General features: G+C 45.1%; 1 long non-coding RNA gene across 2 annotated transcripts in view; it reads right to left on the bottom strand.

Moving 5' to 3' along the window:
* LOC129345379 (uncharacterized) overlaps positions 1–17,505 on the bottom strand; it is a 39,172-nt gene extending 21,667 nt beyond the window's left edge. Inside the window, exons 1-2 of one of the 2 annotated variants that reach the window (XR_008598527.1) lie at positions 17,357–17,505; positions 3,633–3,712 (exon numbers count right to left, since the gene is read on the bottom strand). This is a non-coding gene — a long non-coding RNA (uncharacterized LOC129345379). The remainder of the gene's footprint in view (positions 1–3,632; positions 3,713–17,356) is intronic. The other variant, XR_008598523.1, reaches the window with a different exon arrangement.
* Between the last annotated feature and the right edge of the window lie 6,759 nt (positions 17,506–24,264).

The following is a 24,264-nucleotide window of genomic DNA, read 5'->3' as shown; positions in this document are numbered from 1 at the left end:
TGACCACGTGCTCTAATCACCCCCTTATTAGGTTTTCACCATCCTCAATACTGTTTCCTAAACTGTTTTCATCTGATTTTTTTTTAAATAATGCAATCCAAGCACATTAGCTCACCATCTGGAAAGTGTAGTGCATATTGGACTACTCTTCAGAGGTCCCGCCCACATCGGCATAATTTCCCTGCCATCAGCCACTCGCAGATGCCAATTTCCCAGCATTTTTCCCTGTTGCGTCACCAGACCGTTTTTTTAAAATTGGTAATTGCTATAGAACTATAGCACAATAATATCAATTACCACGAACGTATTTCAAATTGTAATAGAACTGTTTTAGCACTACAGCTCAGTCATGAAGAACAAAACAAAGGTAGGGTTGCCAGCCTCCAGGTAGTAGCTGGAGATCTCTCGGAATTACAATGGATCTCCAGGTCACAGAGATCAGTTCCGCTAGAGAACATGGCTGCTTTGAATGATGAACTCTATGGCATTATACCCTGCAGAGGCTCCTCCCCTCCCCAACCACTGCCCGCTCTAGGCTCCACCCCCAAAATCTTCAGGAATTTCCGGACCTGGATCTGGCAACCTTAAACAAAGGCAAGGTGGTAAGTCACTATGGCAGCTGTGATAGGGTTGCCAGCTTCAAGTTGGGAAATTCGTGCAGATCTCAAGGGTGAAACCTGGAGAAACCTGCAGAAAGTGGGGTTTGGAGAGGGAAAGGACTTTGGAATGGCATAATTCCATACAGTCCACCCCTCCACCCCAAAAATAGCCATTTTCTCCAGGTGAACGGATCTCTGTGGCCTGGAGACCAGTTGTAATTCCGGGAGATCTCCAGCCACTACCGGGAGGCTGGCAACCCTAAGCTGTGATGAGCTCTAAGAGCCAATGCAGAGTTGTTGCAGAATACATGTCGAAGGGAAAAGTCTGAAAAAAGACAGAGGAAAGAGTGCAGAAAACTCCCACATATGGAGGTCTCCATCACCAAGGTACTCTATTCCCTCCGCATTCACTGTGGCAATGAAAGCAAGGCAAAGAATCCTTACTATGTTTAAGAAGACGAAAGAGAAAATACATTTTTAGCATATAAAGGGGGGGTGCTGCAGAAGAGGCTTAAAGGAAAGCACCATGCCAGTTGTCTGCCTCCAGAAGTCCAGTTCAGAGTCAGTCTCCCCACACAGACAATCAGCAGGGCGGGCCCATGCTTTTCTCCATGGGTCTTCCTAATAAGCATCTTGGTTGGCCTCAGGGTGTAAACTGTCAACACATCAGTTCAATATAGCGCCTGTCCAGTCTTTTCATAATCAAGAGCTGGGGTACCTATGAAGCAAAGCATCTGATTTGTGCCAGTTTTTCATTTCACAGCATCCTTTTTAAAGGATGTTAAAACATGCTGTGTTCTTGAACAAGCCCTCCTTGTTTTACCTCCCTTCCTGTTTATGTGAATGTAAGTGGAGCCTGTTGGCTCGAGCCACTCCTTCAACTGGTCTAGCATCCTGTTTCACATAATGACCAACTCATTGCCCTGGAGGAACAACTAACAGGCCACAGAGGGCAAACCCTTCAGCTGATACTACCTCCCTGCACTGGGATTCAGAGCTTTGCTGCCTCCGAATACGGAGGTTACCTTATTTGTTTAAATTGTCTTCCTAGGCACTGTCATGGTGGGATTAAACATCTCAGCAAACCTGTTTTTGCAACCCAAGATGGGAGGAATGTGTACTTTAAGGGAAGGGTACCACTTATATAAAGAATTGCCAAGTCTCCTAAGGTTTAGATCCCCAAAAAGACTCCTGGAGGTGAGGAACTTAGGTGCTAAACTGCGATGCCTGCTAGAAAAAGGAACTGTTGTCATTTGATGGCATATTGTCAATGAAGGCTGAATCTTTTCCCCATGTGTTTTCAAAATACATTGAATATGGCTGATTGGTGTCTGCTAGGGTTGCCAGCTCCAAGTAGGGAAATTCCTGGAGATCTGGAGGGTGAAACCTGGAGAAACCTGGAGAAAGTGGGGTTTGGGGGAGGGAAAGGACCTTGGCATAGCATAATTTCATAGAGTCCACCCCCAAAAGTAGCCATTTTCTCCAGGTGAACCGATCTCTGTGGCCTGAAGACCAGTTGTAATTGTGGGAGATCTCCAGCCACCACCTGGAGGCTGGCAACCCTAGTGTCTACAACTCAATCAGTATCCATACAGAGAGAAAGACCGGGAGGCCCTGCTAGGAGAGGGTGTGGGTGGCTTAAAAGAAGGAGAAGGTTGTGAGGGGGTGGCCTCCTTGTGAAAACAGCTTGCCTTCCTTGGCCTTTAGCTTCTTACCGTGAAAGTTCGCTTCTTGCACTGGAGATGGTGAGAAGGAGGCTAAAACCCTGAGACAATGGGCACTTGGATATTAATAAATCAGACAAATTAATGGACGGACGATGACATTTTAGTTAATATCCTTATTATAACAAAGACAACGTAGAAAATTAACAATATCTTGTAATACCGAGCAGTATCCAGATCCCTTTGTAATTCTGGCACACAGTTAAGAGTTTTTAAATGTCAGAGGGAAAAGAATGCCGATGGTGTTACTGACATGGAGAATTCGATCCACCCTTCCCAGTTCACTGTATTTCATGCGGGGGCCACTGGAGCTGTGAGTGCCAAGACAAGGTAAGGGTCAGTTAGGGTTGCCAACCTCCAGGTGGGGCCTGGAGATCTCCCAAAATTACATTTGATCTCCAGAGTAGAGACACCGGTTCTTCAGGAGGAAATGGCTGGTTTGGCGGGTGGCATTATTCCCCGCAGAGGTCCCTTGCTTTGCCAGAGCATGCCCTCCACAGGATCCATTCCCAAATCTCCAGGAATTTTCCAGCCTGGAGTTGGCAACCCGAGAGCCAGTTCAGGCTGGTTAGTAGAGATACTCTCCTGCTTCTTCCAGTGCCTCGGACACTCTTCCTAATGCATCAGAGAGCAGAACTACAAGTGACAAAAGGCACAGATTGGACACTTGTCAGCTTCCCTCAAGTTTTGATGGGAAATGTAGGCATCCTAGTCTTGCAGCTTGGCTCTCCGCCTGCTGTCCAACGGACTTTTCAACTGTCACTTGTCCAACATTCCGCCAAGCTGCCTACATATCCCATCAAAACTTGAGGGAAGCTGACCAGTGTCCAATCTGTGCCTTTTGTCACTTGTAGTTCCGCTCTAAGCTGCCATGTTTCAGTTCGTCCTGGGAAACGTCGTCTCATGGTGTCGGCCATTCATAAGAGCGGGGGGCAACAGAGTGCACGGGGGCAACAGGGTGTACCGAGGCAAAGCACTTGGGAGTTGTCAGAAAGCATGTCTGAGAGGCTGGGAGGGATTAGAACCTGCCTGGTCAGGCCGTGCCAAGCCGGCAGCAGTAAGAAACGGAAGGAGAGGAGGTCATATTAATAATGAGAATGACTAAAATGTTTTAAGCAACACTGAACGAAACATCGAAACAGAAAATGTTGCATTTTGCACTGCCCTTTTTGGGCTATCCTATCCGTGTACTTGGCACCCACAATTGCTGCTGTTGACATGCGGTTTCGTCTAATATATCACAGTCTTCTCATAGGCGTAGGGCGGAGTTCTAGCACCCAATTCAGATGTCCCATACACTCTCACCAACCTTGGTGATGCTGTTATCCCGGATCAGCTGTTTCTGCCCACAGCACCTCTTAGATACCTACAGGACCTATAAAGAACTCTCTGCAAAACAAGCAAAGGATTATCTTCCTATAAGCACCCGCGTTGGGACTACCGGCACAGTCTTTAGAGGCTGCTAATCAGTTTGCTGTTTAACATCAGTGAATGATGCTGCAATACATATATAAACTACAGAGTCCCATAATGAATTCAGATTCCAAGTTTTCATGCCGACCAAACAAAATTGCAGGAGGAGGGCAGAAAACCTAGTGCGCAAGGCACTATGGAAAGTTCTAGGATTTGGCAGTTATGGAAAGTTCAGGGATTACTGGAGCCTTCTCGTTCCAGTTGCTTCCTGCAGCTGCGTCCTCTAAATATAGCAATGGGATTCTCTCTGCCCCTTTCCTCAGCCAATAAAGTCTTTGCAAATAGCATCATGCTACATGCTCACACACACACACCTCACCCTCCAGGGACAGGCAGGAACCATGCCCTACTTACTGGCCTTAAGACACAAGAGGGCTGACAGACTGCTGTTAACAAATGCAAATTCATCCTATTAGAATAATAATTTTTTTAAAAATTCCCTGTGGAATTATAGTCTTCAGATTCAAGGTGCGGATTCTGTTGGAAGAATGCTTTGCAGGGGCCGAACATTCATACAGTGCACAAATCAGCACGTCATTTTAGATTTATCAGCCTTCTTCTTTCTAAAGCAGATTGTGTTTCTTTATCTCATTTATCCACACAATAGCCTGTTAGACAGATCAGTATCACTCTCCTGATACTTAATAAAATAACAATGGAGGCAGCCAGGCTGGTTCATTTGGGAAAAAAACCCTAAACAGCAAAACAGGTTTGTTAGCGGAGCACCCATGTTTCTTTTTATATGGCTGCCCCAATTCACGGCAGCGGCTAAAATTAGTCTCATATCAAAGTGTGCACACATGTCCCACTTCTACCCCCTTATCTCACTGTGGTTCCTTGCTTGAATGTGCCTGTTCAAGGAATAATATGTGGAGTAAGCAAAACTGGGGAAAAATAGTCATATGTGACAGAGCAGCCCACAGCAGGACGTGGTGGGGAGAAAGAGACAGGTTTATTTCCCCAGTCAGTGTGCACATTTTGGAGAAAAACTAGGTCACTCACCCTCAAACATGCACACATTAGGGGAGTCAGAGATGCGAATAAACAGATGTGCTGGCCCCTTCCCCATGGCCAAGTCTTCTTTGGGCTTCAAGATCACAAAATACTCACAAAACTTTGAGACTCAGTATAGTGTGGTGGTTAGAGCGTCATCCTAGGATGTGGGAGACCCAGATTCGAATCCCCCTTCTGCCATGGAAACTTGCTGAGAGACTTTGGGTCAGTCTTGCACTCTCAGTCTAGCCTGCCTTATAAGGTTGTTGTGAGGCTAAAATGAAGGAAAAGAGAGGTTTCTCCCTCCCAAGATGGCAACCTAAGCAGTCTCATAGATGTTTACTCCTGAGGTTTTAAATTCATACTTGGTTTTATTCTTGTATATGGAGGACTCATAGAGGAAAGGAGAATGCAAGCTGCTTTGGGTCATTTTTCTGATCTAAAGCAGCCTACAGGAGCCATTATTTTCCTCCTAGGGGGAACTGCACAATTTGTGTTCCAGAGGGGAACTGCCAACACAGCGCCTAGCTGAAAATCCTCATGGCAGACCCAACAATCACTATAACGCCTAGTTTGGCCCTAAGAGTACAAAAGATCTCACGCTGCACCCAAGTGTGTTAGGATTGCAATAGCCACCTTTTGCAAACATAAACTCAGCTGCTGTATCACCATCTTAAGACAGCCACATGCTGCATATGGAACTGTGACCTGGCCCTGTAGCAATAACTCCTCTTCCTGGCTCTTCCCCTCCATACCATCTTGCTTAACATCCAGCTGCGACATCAATGAAACTTAAAAAACATTGTGAATTGCAGGGCCAGATCATATATTATGTTGGGGATAGGTGGTTCTGTTTTTATTATATTGTTGGAAGCCACTTAGAGTAAAGGGTCAGTGCAGGCTATCTGGCAAATCCACACGAACAGCCTGGCTTGGATCTATACAATGAGGAAAGAGATGATGTGCTGCCGGTGGTGGGGGTGGGGGGGGGCGCTTGCCCCCAGGCATCAGCTTCATGGGAGGCTGACATCCTGTTCCAGGCGACAGTTGCCAAGTTCCCAGATTCCTCCGAGCAGCAGGAGGGAAAATAGTTGCATGTGTCACAATGTCACTTCCTGCAAAAACCTGGAAGAGCTGTCACAGCCGCAATGCAATACTCTAGGAATGCCCCAAAGCTCTATGGTCTTTACCCTAGAGATCTGAAGAATTCCTAGAGCATCGCATTGCGGCTGTGATGGCACTTCCTGGTTTATGCAGGAAGTGACGCTGTGATGTGAAAGCATTGTCTGTTAAGGTTTCTGCCCATGAAAGTTCACTGATGGCCGGATCCTACCTCAGCCCTGCGGTGCTGCCACAAGGATTTCGCTAGAATCCTGCTGATGACAGTGCAAGCCCAGTAAGGATAGCTGTACCTGATTTGGGGTAACAAAACACCTTGAACTGGTCTTTCAGACAATGGGAAGGTGAGATGAACAGTTTTAGAAACAGAAACTCTTTCCTCTCTCCTTATAATGTCCCCAGTCAATTATATTCTCCCTTCCCCCTTTCAGCCTGGTTTTAATCCTAGTATGGAACTTATAAATGCATTTTCCTTCCTAAGGGCAGTACTATGGGGGCATGTTGGGGGATCTCATCATAGGTGGTTTCCACATGAAGACAGGAATATGTAGTTTGTCAACTGCTGCTAAGGCTGCCAATATACCGTAGCTGCAACATATAATAGGTGTCACAACAACCCTGTGAGGTAGGCTAAGAGTGCATGATTGGTATAAGGTCACTCAGAGAGTTTCCATAGCAGTGTGGGGATCTGAACCTAGGTCTCCCAGATCCTAGGAAGACACTCTAACCACTACACAGCACTGCTTCAATTTAACCATGGTTAAACTGGATACCTCAATGCAACCTGAGAGTTCCAAGCAGGATCCGGTAAATCTATGCTGCAGCACTGGTATCAACCAGAGAGACATGTAAAAGAGCAGATATTGTATTAGTAGATATATAAAAGCTTTGTTTATGGGGAAGGGGAGATACCACAAGCCTCTCTCTTCCTTTCTCTTTCTCTCCTTCTGCTGTAACAAACAAAGTCTCTGTCAATTTCACCTCCCCTTTAGGCAGCAAAGAGGAAATTAACAAACCCTCTGAGGAGGATCTTTGCCTGCTCTGTAGAGAGGTGAAATTGACAAAGTCTTTGCCTCTGTCATTTTAAACTACGCTTCCAAGCTAGCATTGCGTCTCCCTACACTTGAGCATTCTCGTGTAAGATCTCTTGTGTTAAGAGATTCCTTAAGGAGATAAGAGACAGAGTAGATTGTTTCATCCCTTCATGGTATACACAATCAGCACGCGCACACACACACACACACACACACACACACACACACTGTTATTAGCTGTAGAAGGGGGAAAGTCAGGGACCCTCTTTTTCAGGGGTAATAATAGTGCAATAAAAAGATAAGTTTAACCCCTTCTCTGGACCAGGACACTGCAAAGCTGTTATTGGACACCTAAGAAGGAAAAAACTGAGGAAATCCAATCACAAAAAGGACATAAATGCACAGGAAGCAAGGCATTTGGGTCATATTCATCAAAGGCACATCAACGATGCCGTTACTGAACTACAAAAGGAGACAGGATCCTTTGCAATATTATGCCACTGTTAACCATGCACTGTGAGTTGCTGGAGACCAACTGGGAGCTGATGTGCCACTCTTGTGCCAAGGAGGCCCGCCTAGCCTCGACTAGAACCAGGGCCTTTTGGGTCCTGGCTCCCACTTGGTGGAACGCTCTGTCTGCTGAAATCAGGGCCCGGCAGGACCTACTATCTTTTCGCTGGGCCTGCAAGACAGAGTTGTTCCGCCAGGCGTATGTCTGAGGCTGGGCCTCTGCCAGCCTGGAAAAAAGGGGTGTATAAATCTTAACCCTCCCTATGAAGGCTGTCCACTGTCCGGTTTTAAATGTGTTGTTTTTAATGAACATGAATTTTAATTGTATTTTTAATACGTTGTTATCCGCCCTGATCCCGCTCACGGGGAGGGCGGAATACAAATTTGCAATAAAATAAATAAATAAATAAAATTCAGTGGAGTTCACTCCCAGAAAAAGGTCCCTAGAATGGCAGCTAGGACCGCCAAGCACTCGGCTTCACCCGCTTCTGCAGCCCTTGCCCAGAAAAGGAGGGATTCCAGTATCATTTTTGGAAGCTCGAACTGCTGCGCAAGAGGAGTCTACGGAATCGGCCATTCTTGCTGCTGTCTGTGCTTTTGCAAGATGGAGCTTGTCACTCAGGAGAGCTTTCCAGCAAAGAGGCCGATTTGGCTGGGCAAATCAGCCTGCACGTCTGAGGCTGGGGAACAAAAGCCTCCCCGCCACCACCCCAGCCTGGCATGCGGCCTGCATACCAAGAGTGGTTGCCAGGCAACGGCGAAAAGGATCCCAGCCGGGGCCTCTCCCATCATGCACTGCAGCACGCCTTGCAAACAATTCTTGCCACATAGGCAAGAGAGTGGAAATTTACTGCTCCCTCCCCCTTTCTGCCACAGTAAACTTTTGTGCTTGTTTCCTTCGAAAAGACACATCCTGCATCTCTCTCACTGTGTCTAGTTCTGGATTATAACTGCAGACAGCTGTCCAGAGCATGGTTTTAAATATATATGTATATATGTGGGGGCTATTTTTTAAAAAAGGGCATAATGTTCAAAACACCAATTGAATTCCTGTACATGATTTATTGTTTAATACACTCGGAGGAGGAAAAACTGGAACGCGCTGGTTTGGATTTACAGCTAGGCATTTTTGCTCATGAACCAAAGGCATCATCCATCAAGGGATTTGTGTGCCTGGGTGAATATCATTCATGTGTGACTGACCTTTGAACACCAAGTAGGGATTTTAAAGAAAGGAGGCCTTACAATTGTATTGAAAGCAAAAAAAAAAAAGGTAACCCTTTGTTAAGACACTTAAAAGGAGAGTGAAAGGCAGAAGGGAGGGTGTGATACATGGTTAGTTTGCATCTGAAGAAGAGAACTGTGATTCCCGAAAGCTTATGTTACAGTAAAGTTGGTTAGTCTTAAAGGTGCTACTGGACTCTTTTCTATGGTTAGTTTGGATTGCCAGCCTCCAGCTGCGGCCTGGAGATCCCCTATAGATTACAGAGATCAGTTCCCTTGGAGAAAATGGCTGCTTTAGAAGGTGGACTCTATAGCATCACATTTCTGCTATGCTTACTCCCCTCCCCAAACTCCACCCTCCTCAGCCTTTGCCCCGAAATCTCCAGGAATTTCCCAACCCAGAACTGGCAATCCTATGTAGACCAGTCCATTTTCCATTGAACGACCTAGAATTTTCTGGACACAGGAATTCTTGCCAAGGACATTTGGCAGGAGAACCTTTGTGTGATCCAGCAAGGCACTTGTAATGTTCTTAAATAAGAGTGCAGGCTCAGAGTGTCTCTACATGAGATATCTTACACGAGGACGCTCAAGTGCAGGGAGACACAATGTTAGCCAGGAAGCATAGTTTAAAAAGACAGAGCCGGCAGAGATTGCTGCTCAGAGGGTTTGTTAATTTCATCTTCACCTCCGGGAAGGCACTGTCAGTTTCAAACCCACCCAGGAGCATCTCCATTGGCTCTGTCTTTTAAAACTACCCTTATGTAGAGAGGTGAAACTGACAGAGCCTTTGACTCTGTCTTTCTAGACTACACTTCCTGGATACTGTTGCGTCTCCCTACTCTTGAGCATCCCGTCTAAGATGTCTTGTGTAGAGAGACTCTCACAGGATCACTTAACACACATTACTTAAGCCTTGAGAGCTAGTATGGTGTAGTGGTTAGAGCATTGGGCTAGTGCCTTTGAGAGACCTTGGTTCAAATCTCCACTCTGTCATGGAAGCTCGCTGAGTGATCTTGGGTCAGTCACGTTGCAAAAGGTTTGTGACCTGGTGCTATGCCCAATGATTACACCAAGATTTGGAGAACTTTGAAGAGGAAAACCTTTTATTTCATGAAATAAGGGGACAGGGTTTCAGCCAGTAAAAACATTCAGAGCCCACCCAAATATGGCAAGCAAGATCTTTTATACCCTGTGTCTTTCCCAGACGAAGGAAAACCTGCCTCCTTCTGCTCCTCTGCTCTAGTGGAACTTTTCTTTCTTCTTATCTCTCTAGCTCAAACTAGTTCTTGTTTACAGCGACTGTCTTGCTGGTTCAGCTATTTCAAGCCTGGCTACATTCTCAAGGCTATGCGAACGGCTTCTAATTACAGGCTAAGAGAAAAAATGGCTGTGTTCTTGCTCGCTGATTCCGCACACATTGGATAATGCACTTTCAATGCACTTTAGCAATCGTTTGGAAGTGGATTTTTTGTTTCACACACACAAAATTCAGTTCCAAATGATCTCTAAAGAGGATTGGAAGTGCATTATCCAACGTGTGCGGAATCAGCCACTGTCACACACTCTCAGCCTAGCCTACCTCACAGTGTTGTTGTGAGGACAACATGGAGGAGAGGAGCAGGATTTGACTCTAGTGGCACTTTAGAGACCTAGAAGACTTTCCAGGAAGCAAGCTTTCGAGAGTCAATGGAAGATTATTACCCTGAAAAGCTTGTTGGTCTGTTAGGTCCCAACGGACGCAAATCCTGCTGTTCTACTGCAGACCAACCTGGCTACTGACCTGAACCTATCTTCATGCAAGAGAGGACAATTACTGGAGACAAAGGCTGGCTATGCAGAAAGCAGAGGTTGAATTAAAAAGCTCCTTCTCTGACATTAGACTAAATAGGAAAGAGTCAAATCTTCCATGTTTCTACTACCCTCCCCAAAAAACATCATCCCCCCCCCTTAGCAGGTTTTAATCAATGTCCTCCTTCTAAACGCTGGAGTGTTTTAGCTGATAGCAAGAACCTGTATTAATAAAACATCAGTCCCAGGCCTGGCCAAGCATTCTATCTGAAATATTAACCTGTCTGAAGCTTTTCAGACGTATTAATTAAGGGCCTGTTTTCTCAGATTCCTGAAGAATTATTACAGGCTGTGCCATGAGATCGAAAATATATCTGGAATCAAATTCATCTTCTGAATTTTTGCCTGCCAGTTGCCATGAATGTAGCTTTCCTAAGGACGGGCATTTGCTGCATCTGCTTTATTTGCTTTCAACAGCTGCATGAAGTGTGGAAATAAAGTACCCCCTGTGACAGACAGACAGACTTAACAAAATGCATATGCTGGCTCACCAGAGACCCTGGTCGAGGTGGTTTACAAAATAAAGCATAATAAAACCATAACACAGCATAAAAACAGTTAAGTGAACAACCCTTTAAAATCAGCCGTGAAATACAGCACAATACTTGCCGTCAACCTCTTCACTGCCATTTGCCATCTTCAGGCATCTCCTCAACTTGAAGGACCCTCAGCCTGCCTCCTGAAACTCCTGCTCTGGCCTGGCTGTCAGAGGAGGAGGAGATGACGGAGAGAGCCACACAGTGTCAAGTACTTGACCTCAGTGAGAGTTTTGTGAACTCTCAACTCAGAAGAAGAGAATACTCTTTGTTAGGATCTTGTCTCCCCCACATGTGACAGGTTTTATGGATGGCCTTGGTTAAGGATGTATTCTTGGTTGGTTAATGAAAGTCTACACTTCAACCACTGTGAAGGGGGTTGAAAGTGCTATAATGCTCAGTAACAGGCAGCATTGAGCAAACAGCTTTTAAGGATCCACCCTCCCATATGGCCATTCGTACTCAGCTGTCAAAGAATCATGTCTTTCTTCTAAGATTATCTCTACATGACACATCTGACATGTGAAAAACACGTGTCAGGAAATGGAATGGTAGCCAGGAAGGGTAGTTTAAAAAGACAGAACCGGTGGCAGGGCAAAGGCTTTGCTATGCACTGGAGCTGTGTGAAGGGGCTGTGAAATGCCAAAAGGGAAACTTCAGCCCATTGCAACCTCTCCAGGTCCAAGCCTGGCTCTGGAAGGCAGCTCCAGCCCATTTCTATTCCTCGCTGCCCTCTGGTTGTGATCCCACACAATTTTAGACTGGAGAGGTGAAATTGACAGAGCCTTCAAGGACTGAGATGAAATTAACAAACCCTCTGAGGAGCAATCTCTGCCAGCTCTGTCTTTTAAAACTAAGCTGCTCGGATAACATTGCGTCTCCCTACACTTGACAAACAAGCGCAGAGGTGTCTCATGTAGAGAAACAAGAGCCTAGGGGTTATCCTGGATCCAGAGCTACTGCTAGAAAAGCAAATGAAAGCCGCTGCAAAAAATGCTTTCCACAAACTTATTCTAGCATAGAAGATGGTCCCCTACCTTGACATGGCTTATCTGGCCACCTGGATCCAAGCCATAATAACATTGAGACTTGACTATTATAATGCACTGTGCATAGGCCTTCCTTTTAAGTTAACTCAGAGACTTCAGTTGGTGGAGAACGCTGCAGCTTGGCTATTATTGAGAGCTAAGAGGATCATGAATATCACTCGCATTCGGCAATCATTGGCTACTCCTCAGTTACCGAGCCCAATTCAAGGCATTGGCTATCACAAAGCTATTCACAGCTTTGGTTCATCATATCTATGGGACCGTCTCTTTCCCTATATTCCACCACAGCAGCTTCACTCATTTGAATAGGGCCTTCTTCAGGTGCCACTTTGCACATGGGCAAAATCAACAGCGGCCAGTACACACACATTCTCTGTGGTGGCCCCTGAGCTATGGAACGGCCTGCTTGAGGCGGTCAGGAGAGCCCCCACCCTACAGGCTTTCTACAAATAATGCAAAACTGAATTATTCAAGTGGGCTTTTTACGCAGATAGGAGGGCTGTACTGTAAGGAGGCGGTCTCAAGAGACCCATAAGTAAAGGGATAGGGAACCCAGCAGTAAACAGGGATAAGACGACTTCACTACTATTGCCATAAACTTTGAGGGAACCGTAGACTTCCCTACTATTGCTATAAGTACGATCCTACAGGATAGTTTCCACATTGTTTAATATGTCCGTCATGAAGGTGCTTATACTCTGTTTCAACATTTCTTCAGCTCTGTTTTGGATTTCTGCGAGTTTTTAAACCTTTGCAAATGTGCAGGTATATATCCATTACATGTTTAGTGAAATGTCTTTGATATTGACTGTTCTGACTCGCACGGTGTATTCTGCTTCGAGTCTCAGGGAGAAAGACAGACTATAAATGATGTAAATAAAGCAAAACAAATAAATCAAAAGCCTGAGTAAAAAAATAAATGATGTGGCTTGGCATCTGAAAAAGAGCAGAGTAACTGTTTGGGCATTCACATGTGTGTCTGTAGCATATAGGTGCATACTGTGCAGTAAATAGGGGGAGTTTCTGCCCTTATTCCCCCTCCCCAACGCACTTTCTTTCTACTTGCTTAGAATGTCCTGGAATATAGTGATACATTTGCCATTGTCAGTGCTGGCAGCATACCCTGAGTTGGGGCAGCAGCCAGGGGCCTGGGCTTCTAGTGGGACCCAATGTTGCAGAAACTCACACATCTCCTGACACCACATTCGCACCCTTCCCTTGTCCGTTTGTCCGTGCTTTGTCTCCCATGATCCCAGCTGCCTGGTGCTGCCAGGAAAGGGCATGTGGTGTGGCAGTACACACAGTAGAGGTGCTCCTGGTGGCACTCTGAGCTGCACCCATTGCTCGGCACCACTGGGGAAAGGTGTTGGAGGAAACTAGTTAAATTTCCCAAAAGGGGCACCTCCTATACCAGACAAAAACAAAAAAGGGGTGGGAAACCACAACAGGAGGAGGAAAAACAGTCAAGTAATAAATATGAATATAAGTTGTGTCAGGGCTTTTTTTTTCTGGGAAAAGAGGTGGTGGAGCTCAGGATCATACAATGATGTCACTTTTGGGTCAGCTCGAACAAGGGGAGTTTTTTAAAGTTTAAATTGCCCTCGGCAAAAATGGTCACATGGCCGGTGGCCCGCCCCCTGTTCTCCAGACAGAGGGGAGTTTAGATTGCCCTCCACGCTGCCCTCCACGCTGCTCGGTGTCGTGGAGGGCAATCTAAACTCCCCTCCGTCTGGAGATCAGGGGGCGGGGCCACCAGCCATGTGACCATTTTCAAGAGGTGCCAGAACTCTGTTCCACTGCGTTCCTGCTGAAAAGCCCTGAGTTGTGTACATATATTTAAAGTAACCAATGCTCTAAATAAATTTATAAATGAGTGATGAAAGTGCTTATAAATACTTATAAATACAGATAGAACCTATAAATACAGACCATCAGGACTTTTTTCCAGGGGGAATGCGGTGGAATGGAGTTCCAGCACCTCTTGAAAATACTCGGCAATAGTGCTTGAAAATAATATTATTTCAAAGAAACTTGTGTTTCCTCCTCATTTCCCTCTTGAGAGTTCTGCTACCTCTTTTCCCAGAACCTCCCCCCGCCCCCGCAGACCATTCTATGTAAACAATGTGAAACCGCCGAACCAGGAATTACCGGCTGCAAAAGGTACAGTCTTTACTGAAAACCTAATATCTGTTTCATCCTTTTTCTTTCAAAGTAGCTGAGAAGATGTGAGAAGGCCATCCAGACAGTGAAAATAAGTATAATAAAGTCTTTATCTCTTTCTTTCTGTAGGTGATGCCAGAAAGCCAGACTGCCCCTCCTGGCATCACCTGGCATCACCTACAGAAAGAAGGCGTAAACTAGTAGCAGAGTAATCAATTGCACCCTAATAAAACTGACCAGCCAATAATCAATCCTAGGTGCCTTCATTAAGCATAAACCTCCCCTTTTGAACTACTCGACACTGGGTCTTTTCCATCACCAGTGACCCAATCCTTAATTGGAGATGCCGAGGATTGGACCTTCTGCATACCCAGGAAATGCTCTGTCACTGAGCCACAGCCCCTACATGGCTTGGATCACATTCTTGAATAATCTACTCTGCTTATAGATTTCTTTCTTTCCTTCTTTGGTTTGGTGTAGTGGTTAAGAGTGCTGGGACTCTAATCTAGAGAACTGGGTTTGGATTCCCCACTCCTCCACTTGAAGCCAGCTGGGTGACCTTGGGTCAGTCACAGCTTTCTCAGAGCTCTCTCAGCCCCACCCACCTCAAAGGGTGTTTGTTGTGGGGATAATAATAACATACTTTGTAAAGCGCTCTGAGTGGGTATTAAGTCGTCCTGAAGGGCGGTATATAAATTGAATGTTGTTGTTATTTACCACTTTTGACACATGTATTCTCAAAGTGGTTTGGCATTAAGAAAGGCTGAAACATTTTAGACGTTCGTTTTGAATGGAGCTGGGACAAGTAGGGATGCTCGAACTCCCATCGAGTTGGTTCACATCCTGTTTGCCAGTCGCAAAAAGAGAGCTAATTTTTCAAAAGACAGTTCATCTGTTTGTCAACCTGCTTAGCACACTGCTTCAACTATTCCCCCCCAAGAGTACAGAACAGCACAACTGGCTTTTTGCACATGCTCATTCTCTTGCAGCCAGATAGAACTGATTGATTGATTGATTGATTGATTGATTGATTGATTGATTGATTGATGTCATTTATAGTCTGCCTTTCTCACTGAGACTCAAGGCGGATTACATAGTGTGAGATTAGTACAATCAGTAGCAAGGACAAGGGCAGGCATTTCTATACAATGTCAAGAAGATTTCCATAAACAATGTCATAGGGTAAATGAATACAAGTTTACAAAGACATTGCATTAGCAAGGTTCCAGTACGGGGTTGACGAATTCTGCTTCCTTCCCTTGATGTGCCGCTGCTTCTGCCCACAAGCTTTTGTTTCAATATCATATAGATCAGTCATCATATAAATCAGTCATATAAATCAGTCATAAATTAAATCATATGCATCTGTCATAAATCAGTGTTTTTAAAAAAAACTCTGTTCCATATTCTTCTATGTATTTCTTAGTGATATGAATGACTGCCTACCTGTCTGGACTGGCAGTGTTTTCACACATGCGTAGCTTTTGGGCGAGGAAAGATGCAAATCAAGCAATGACAGCAATGCTGATTCCATGAACCCAGGCAGTTCATGAGACGGAGGGCAGGGTTATATCAGTGCTTAGTTCTCGTGGCCCCTTCTTACATGCCCAGGGTAATGCCAATCGCCACCTTGGAGTCAAGAAACAATTTCCCCCAGGCCAGTTCAGCTAGGGATTCTACTGGTGTTTTGCCATCTTATGGGCATGGAGCAGGGATCACTGTGTGTGTGTTTGTGGGGGGAAAGTAGTTGCGAATTCCCTGCATTGTGCTGGGGGTTGGACTAGATGACCCTGGAGACCCTTTCCAACCCTATGATTCTATGAAAACAGTTTGACGTGTTTGAGTTGTTCAGTGCCAGACTGGAAAGACTAGGTGACTGGCTCACATCGGACCATCATAGCAGAACATGACAAGTTCAACAGTCAGAAATGTTTGCAATGAAATTCGCAGTATCCCTCACAGGTGCTCACAGCTCCCTGATGGTTTCAGAAATGGCTGTTGGAAGCAAGAGGTTACTTAACAGCTGCTTATTGTGGCACTGTTGTGGTGGCTGGATTGTTTAGATAGATAGATACTTGCTTATTTGCAAAATCAAAAAGAGTCCAGTAGCACCTTTAAGACTAACCAATTTTATTGCAGCATAAGCTTTCGAGAATCAAGTTCTCTTCGTCAGATGCATGGTACAGAAACTGGTCAAATACAGAAGAGGAGGGGAGAAGAGAGAGAGAGAGGAAAGAAGGGGACATATATCACAAGGAGACAGAATGCAATTAGCGTGGAGGCAGTCAAAACATTCCTTTGCTTGGAAATGTAAACATCTCCTTTTGGTGTGCAGTCAGTTTGCCGTATTAGTTTGTAGCAGTGAAAGTATCCAATTCCTATGTAGTATAAGCCTTCGATGACCACAGCTCTCCCTGCCATGCATCTGACGAAGAGAACTTGATTCTCGAAAGCTTATGCTACAATAAAATTGGTTAGTCTTAAAGGTGCTACTGGACTCTTTTTGATTTTGCTACTACAGACTAACACGGCTAACTCCTCTGCTTTTTTGCAGGCAAGTTGTATGGATCTCCCCAGCTGTTCCACATTCCACTCAGGTGCTGATTTTTTATTTATGAGCAACCCGAATTATACAGAGGGAAGTAGATGAATGCATCATTTTGTTTCTACATCACTCAGCTCTCGTCTAAGGTTGCTATAAAACTCTCTCAGCTGGGCAAAACCTTCCCATAAACCTTCAGAGTTCAAGGGAAGTGACCAATGGAAGAAAGATCAAGGGACAGGTTGTTGTTGTTTTTTTAAAAAAATAAGGCAATTGTTTGGTTAGCGAATAACAGGAAAAGAAGCATACCCGTGGATGACTCACCCTCCCTAGCTGAGTTTCTGAAGCAACACCTCCTCCCCCACTCTGTGATTTAAGTAGGCGCTCAGGAGTTGCTGAAAAGCTTCAACAAAGATTGTGCAAGAAGTTCTGCCTGATACGTGATTGATTTACCATGTCCATGCGCTGCCAGAGTTAAGCACTGCAAAGGCCCGTTCACTCCAAAAGGCCCATCGAATACGTGCTTGCATGCACACGCTTACTTGGAAGTAAGTCCTGTTCAGTACAGTCTCTGAGTCATCATAGATTGGGAGGCACCGATTCTCTTGTGGGGCTTTAAACGCTTAGCTTCAGCTGGAAGGTAATAGCCATATGTTTTAGCTGCCCTCCCACAAAGCCTCCACCTTTCTTTTCTGGTTCCAGCTCGGCCCGTGACATAATCCCTGGAGAAAATAGCATGTAACGAGAGAGCCACTAAGAAGAGGAAACGAAAGGAATAAACCACCGTGGAAACTGACTATAATAGATAACAACAACAATATAGCTTGCAATAATAATATAACAAGGTTATATAATTACAAAGTTACAAACATCTCCCCATTCTAGGCGTTCATTACATATGATTGGAAGGCAATTGCCGTATATTTTTAGCTGCCCTCCCACAAAGCCTCCACCTTCCTTTGCTAGCTCCAGCTTGGCTCATGACGTCATCCCAGGACGGTTGCTATGGGAACCGTTGTGCACTGCGGCATTTGCTGCTTCGCTGCAAGGAGGCAAACAACTGGAGGAGAAGAGATGCTGCTGCCACCCGGTGGTCAGCATGCCAGAGTCTCCTAAAATCCCCGCTCAAGACAGGCCTGGCCCATCTCCTGAGCAATAATTAGAATCATAGAATCAGAGGGTGGGAAGGGACCTCCAAGGTCATCTAGTCCAACCCCCTGCACAATGCAGGAAATACACAATTACCTCCCCGCCACACGCACACCCAGTGACCTCTGCTCCATGCCCAGAAGATGGCAAAACACCATCAGGATCCTTAGCCGAACTGGCCTGGGGAAAATTGCAACCTGATCCCAAGGTGGCAATCGGCATTACCCATGGCATGTAAGAAGGGGCCACGAGAACTAAGCACTGATGCAACCCTTCCTGCCCTCCTTCTCATGATCTGCCTAGCTTCAGCATCTGCTTAAAAGATGCTAATAGATAATTAGTATTTGATGCTAATAGACAGAGCTTTTTTTCAGTGGGAACGCAGCGGAATGGAGTTCTGGCACCTCTTGAAAATACTCGGCAACAGTGTGTGAAAATAATATGATTTCAAAGAATCCCGTGTGTTTCTTCCTCATTTCCCTCGAGAGTTCCGCCTCCTCTTTTCCCAGGAAAAAAACCCTGCTAATAGATAATTGGCATCAAATATGATTGCCAAATGCCAGGAGATCTCCTGGAATTACAGCTGATCTCCAGTCTATTCCCCTGGAGAAAATAATATGCAATGAGAGAGTCATGGTAAAAAGAGGAAACAGAAGGAATAAACCACCGTGATAACTGACTATAATAGATAATAACAACAATATAACTTACAATATCAATATAACATTATAATTAGAAAGTTACAAAAATCTCCCCATTGTACCCATGCATTACATATAAATATTCCTATGTACATATAAATAAGTACATTCATAATACAATACATTACAACTATTTCCAAAACATGAGGGCAACATGAGTTCCTGCCTTTATTCAAGTGAGTGTTTTTTCCACGTCCTGCTCATGTTTTGGAAATAGGTCTGTCCTTGAATATTCTTGCATATGAAATAGACCATAATCGAGAACCAGTGTGGTATAGTGGCCAGAGTGTTGGAAGAGGATCTGGGAGAACCAGGTTCAAATCCCCGCTCTGCCACGGAAGCTTGCTGGATGACCTTGGGCCAGTCAGACACTCTCAGCCTAATCCACCTCACAGGGGTGTTGTGGGGATCAAATGGAGGGGAGGAGAAGTTGGGTAGAAGGGTGGAGGTAGGGTTGCCAGCTTCAAGTTTGGAAATTCCTGGAGATCTGGGGGGTGAAACCTGGAGAAACCGGGGTTTGGGGAGGGAAAGGACCTTGGCATGGCATAATTCCATAGAGTCCACCCCAAAAATAGCCGTTTTCTCCAGGTGAACTGATCTCTGTGGCCTGGAGAACAGTTGGAATTCCAGGAGATCTCCAGCCACTACCTGGAGGCTGGTAACCCTAGGTGGAGTATAAATAAAGTAAATAAATAATTCGCTAATAATCTCAGTGTGGTCTTATGTTCTGATTGAATGTGAGATGTTCTGGAAGTGGGGGGATATTCTGCTATCCTCTGATCACAGTCAGAGCATTATCTGGCAGGAAATTTGATTGATCAGAATTTGTAGGCTGTGCATAGGATAGATGGGCTATTAGGTTGATCCATCCTCAAATATCAGAGAATGGATTCATATCTAACCTTGGGGAGTTTCTGGCAGCCGTGCCCAGTGCTTCTGTAGAAGCTGATCTATGGAATATGGAAATGACTTGGGGGGTTGACACAGTCTCTCTCCCTCCTGTGGAATCCACTCAGCTCCCTGTATATTGTGAAGTCAAGGGCAATGAACAAAAGATTGCAGTGTCTAGGACACACGTGATGATCTGCTACTAGGGTTGCCAGCCTCCAGGTAGTGGCTGGAGATCTCCCGGAATTACAACCGGTCTCCAGGCCACAGAGATCAGTTCACCTGGAGAAAATGGCTACTTTGGCGGGTGGACTCTATGGAATTATGCCATGCCAAGGTCCTTTCCTTCCCCAAATCCCACTTTCTCCAGGTTTCACTCCCCAGATCTCCAGGAATTTCCCATCTTGGAGCTGGCAACCCTATCTGCTATTGACAAATTTGACACAAGGCAGATGCGATCACATCACACCTTCTCAGTCGTGCTGAAATGGTCCCATTTTTCCACTAACGTGGAGTCTGCTGAGAGCCCTTCAGCTGAGGGATTCCAAGCCATGATGCTGTTTTTAAAGTTGACCCTTGATGATTTTTTCTCAGAAGCTTCAGTCACTCATCGTGACAAATTTACAGGGCATTTTGCAAACAAAATTGCATGCAGCCGTGCCAATGGGCTTCACAGCTGTGCAAATTTCATCTCAGGAGGTTTCCAGTGAAATTTGGGGGCTGATTTTGATCTTATATAATTTCAGGATATCAACAAGCTGCCTAGAGAGGCGCGGCCTTCGTTGGCCGCTCGGCCATTTTGTAACAAAATGCCTCTTTGAAAAAGAGAGTAGTATTTTTAGCTCTTAAAGAAGCAACAATTCAGGCTTTATTGAAGAAGCCTTTTTTAGACTCTGAACATTTAAATAATTATAGTCCACTTGTTAACATCCCTTTCTGGGATAAAGTACCTCAATGGGTTGTTCCTGTTCAATTCCAGATGGACCAATTAGCTAGACCTCTTTTAATCAGGCCTCAGGCCTGGTTTCGGAATAGAAATTTTCTTGGTTGTCCCGAGTCCCTTTTGGTTCTGCTAACAGACCTTTCAGTAGCTTTTGAAACAATGAATGGCTTGGCTAGGATGGGGGCATCAAGTTTTGTTCAGCCCCTGTGGTATGGTGCCCCTACCAGGTTCAGTTCCTTCCCTCACAGTGTTTAATAGCTACATGAAATCTTGGAGGGAGAGATCATCTGGAGACAGGTTGCCAGCCTCCAGGTGGTGGCTGGAGAGCTCCCGGAATTACAACTGATCTCCAGGCCATAGAGGTCTGTTCCCCTGGAGAAAATGGCTACTTTGGAGGGAGGACTCTATGGAAATATCTTACGCTGAGGTCCTTTCCTTCCCCAAGGCCTCATCCCTCAAATCTCCAGGAATTTCCCAACCTGGAGCTGGCTACCCTATCTGGAGTTAAAGACTGAAGCCTCCCCAATATACAGATGATGCACAACTCTGTATCGCCTTTCCATCAGACTGAGGTGGGATATCAACTATGTGGGCAAATGTCTGAATAAGAGTGAGAAAACTGGTGCAAAGATACTTCTTGGATGACACCAGTGCTGATCCTGGAATTGGAGGCAGCCTAGTTGTAAGGAGCAGTAGGATGTTGTGAGGTAAAAATCTACAGATGGAGGCCCAGATTTCATGTTTAGTACATACAGTTAACCAGCTTCAGCTGACCTGCCAGCTGAGACACTTCCTTCAAGAGTGTGATGAACACAACATGAAACTGCCCTATACTGAATCAGACCCCTGGCATACTACAGTCTGAATTGTCTACTCAGACTGGCAGCAGCTCTCCAGGGTCTCAGGCCAAGGTCTTTCACATCACCGAATGCCAGATTGTTTCATGGGAGATGCCTGGGATTGAACCTGGGACCTTCTGTCTGTCAAGCAGCTACTTTGCCACTGAGCCATTAACCCCTCCCAGATGGAGCCACAGAGATCCAGGATCTTGTCAGCTCAAGCACGATGACTTGTCATGGACTTTATGTGGCATTGCCCTTGAAGCTAGTCTGGATGCTTCAAGTCTTCCAGAATGCAGCAGTGAGATTTATCATTATCATTATCTTTATCATTATCATTATCATTATCATTATCATTATCATTATCATTATCATTATTAATTTCATTTCTAACCTGCCCTTCCCACAAGCGGGCTCAGGGCGAGTTACAACAGTCTTCCAGAATGCAGCAGTGAGATGATGATGATGATGATTAACAACAACAACAACAACAACAACAACAACAACAACAACAACAACAACAACAACAAACATTTATAACCTGCCCTTCCTGCAAGTGGGCTCAGGGCGAGGTACCACAGTTATAAAAATACAATAAAATATTAACCAACAATTCATAAAACAACAGTTCATATTATAAAATCAACAAACAGATAATAACTGTCCCAAGAGGGGGTCAATTCCAGATTCCTGCCCATCAACATACAGGGGGAGGGAAGCAGACAGATAACGTACTGCAATTTATACATGGGTCAGCTAACGAATGGGCACTACATAGCCCCGTGCTGTACCCATATGTCATTAACAATAACAGAGCAACACGGTCCAAGCTATAACCAGACAAAATTATCCGTGTATAATTAAAGTCTTATCCTCACTCATGCAGTTAACAATACATTTATTGAATTAGCTCTTATTGTATAGCCAGGACTCATACCACATAGTGCAATACAACTACAACTTCAACTTACAGGCGTCATACATACTCCAACCCATCAATTAAAGTGTCTCGTGCTCAAAATCCTATTATCCATACTATTAAAGTGCAATTGTTATTCCATGTCACCTGACACAATTTATCATATATGGAGTCAATTTCGCCTACTATTTCAGTTCAAAACGTGGACAGTCCAAGGCTGATCCCAGACACTGTGTGGGTCACAGAAGACATGTAGACCTCAGATGTATTTCTTTTGGTGTACATATAAGGTTCTATGACCGTAGTTTTTTCTAACGCACGGTCCAGATCCCCATAAGGTCCGTTTCCAAAATTCTTTCTCAAAGAACACAGTTGTCAGAGTTTCCAATACACTTTCAATACACTGTCCTCAGACAGAGAGTCCCACCAGGTTGGGGCCAGGACTGAAAAAGCCCTGGCCCTGGTTGAGGCCAACTGAGCCTCCCTGGGGCCAGGGACTACCAGCAGATGTTTTCCAGCTGATTGGAGCGTTCTCTAGGGCACATGCAGGGCGAGGCGGTACCTCAGATTGCTAGCTGGGGTAGAACTCTCGGCAGACAGTCGCTTCTCTATTGAAAGATCTTCACTGGCTGCCTCTTTGCTTCCCTTCTCTTTGGCAAAAACTTCCCCTCTTGACTTTCTGGCTAATATTAAAGCTATTAAAGACACAAGACTTTTGCTAGAAGGGAAAAGTGGCAAACCTGTTCATTCCAAAGGCATGTTTTGCAGCTTTTCATTTATATGCATGATAGTAAGTGACAGAGTTACAGCTTAGCTTGGAATCTGCGGCATCACAGACAATTTTGAGAGGTATGAAAGTCAGATGACGTTTAGGCCATCGGTGGAAGGAAACGATCTTGGGAAAGGAAATGATCAGGTCCTCTAGTGGTAAAATATGTCATTGCAAAACCTTTATTGTCTTGCAATACCTTTATTGAAGCCAAAAGATTGCATAACAGTATGCAAGCTTTTAAGTTTATCAGGATGGATATTAGGGGAGGGAGAAGGAAGAGACAATAAGTCTTTTATAGTACAGTACAGTGTGGTGTGTTGACAGACCCAAGTCCTGGCTTTAGGGTTGCCAGTTCCAAGTTGGGAAATTCCTGGAGATCTGGGGCATGAAACCTGGAGAAACCTGGAAAAAATGGGGTTTGGGGAGAGAAAGGACTTTGGCATTGCATAATTCCATAGAGTCCACCCCCCAAAGTAGCTATTTTCTCCAGGTGAACTGATCTCTGTGGTCTGGAGACTAGTTGTAATTCTGTGAGATCTCCAGCCACTACCTGGAGGCTGGCAATCCTACCTGGCTTGCAAGGATCCCACTGGTGCCAGGGATCCCCCGCTGCTCAGCTGGGCAGTGGGAGAAAAATGGCAGGAAAATGGGGGGGGGACAATGGGCAGCATCCAGATGCTCTGACATCACACCCCATGTGCCTGAAAGTGACATCAGCACATTGCTGGGGACGCTCTAGCATTTGAGCAAAACTCTTTGGCTACTTGAGTACCTACCCAAGTCTGTAGTTGTGTTCTTAAAATGAAAGATGGGATGTGCAGGAGGCAAATTTGGGTAAGATGGTGCTGGGCATAAATCAGGTTTTCAAGTTGGAACCAATGATGGCTGGGACTAAGAAATAAATGCCAATCGTGTTCAGGGATGTCCTGCGTTTTGGGGCGAATGTGTTCGACTGCTGAACTTCCCATGTTTGACGGCGGTGATCAGACGGGAGCCAATTGCCAGGCTGGTTCGGTTCGGCACTGAACTACTCCGATGTCTGCCAAGCAAGTCTGTATTGGGTTTCTTCAAAACTTCTCATGTATGAAAACACTGCCAATCCAAACAGATTGGCAGGTATTAATGTCATTAAACACTACTTATAAGTCCACAGAACAGTAGGACTTTTTTAAATGCAGCATTTTTGATTGATTGATATTATTTGTGACAGGTTTAATTGTCTATTTAAGCAACTGCCTG

Source organism: Eublepharis macularius, chromosome 18 (genome assembly GCF_028583425.1).
Source record: "Eublepharis macularius isolate TG4126 chromosome 18, MPM_Emac_v1.0, whole genome shotgun sequence".
Classification (NCBI taxonomy): domain Eukaryota; kingdom Metazoa; phylum Chordata; class Lepidosauria; order Squamata; family Eublepharidae; genus Eublepharis; species Eublepharis macularius.
The sequence above is the reverse complement of the archived record's forward strand: the minus strand, read 5'-3'. Positions and strand labels throughout refer to the sequence as shown.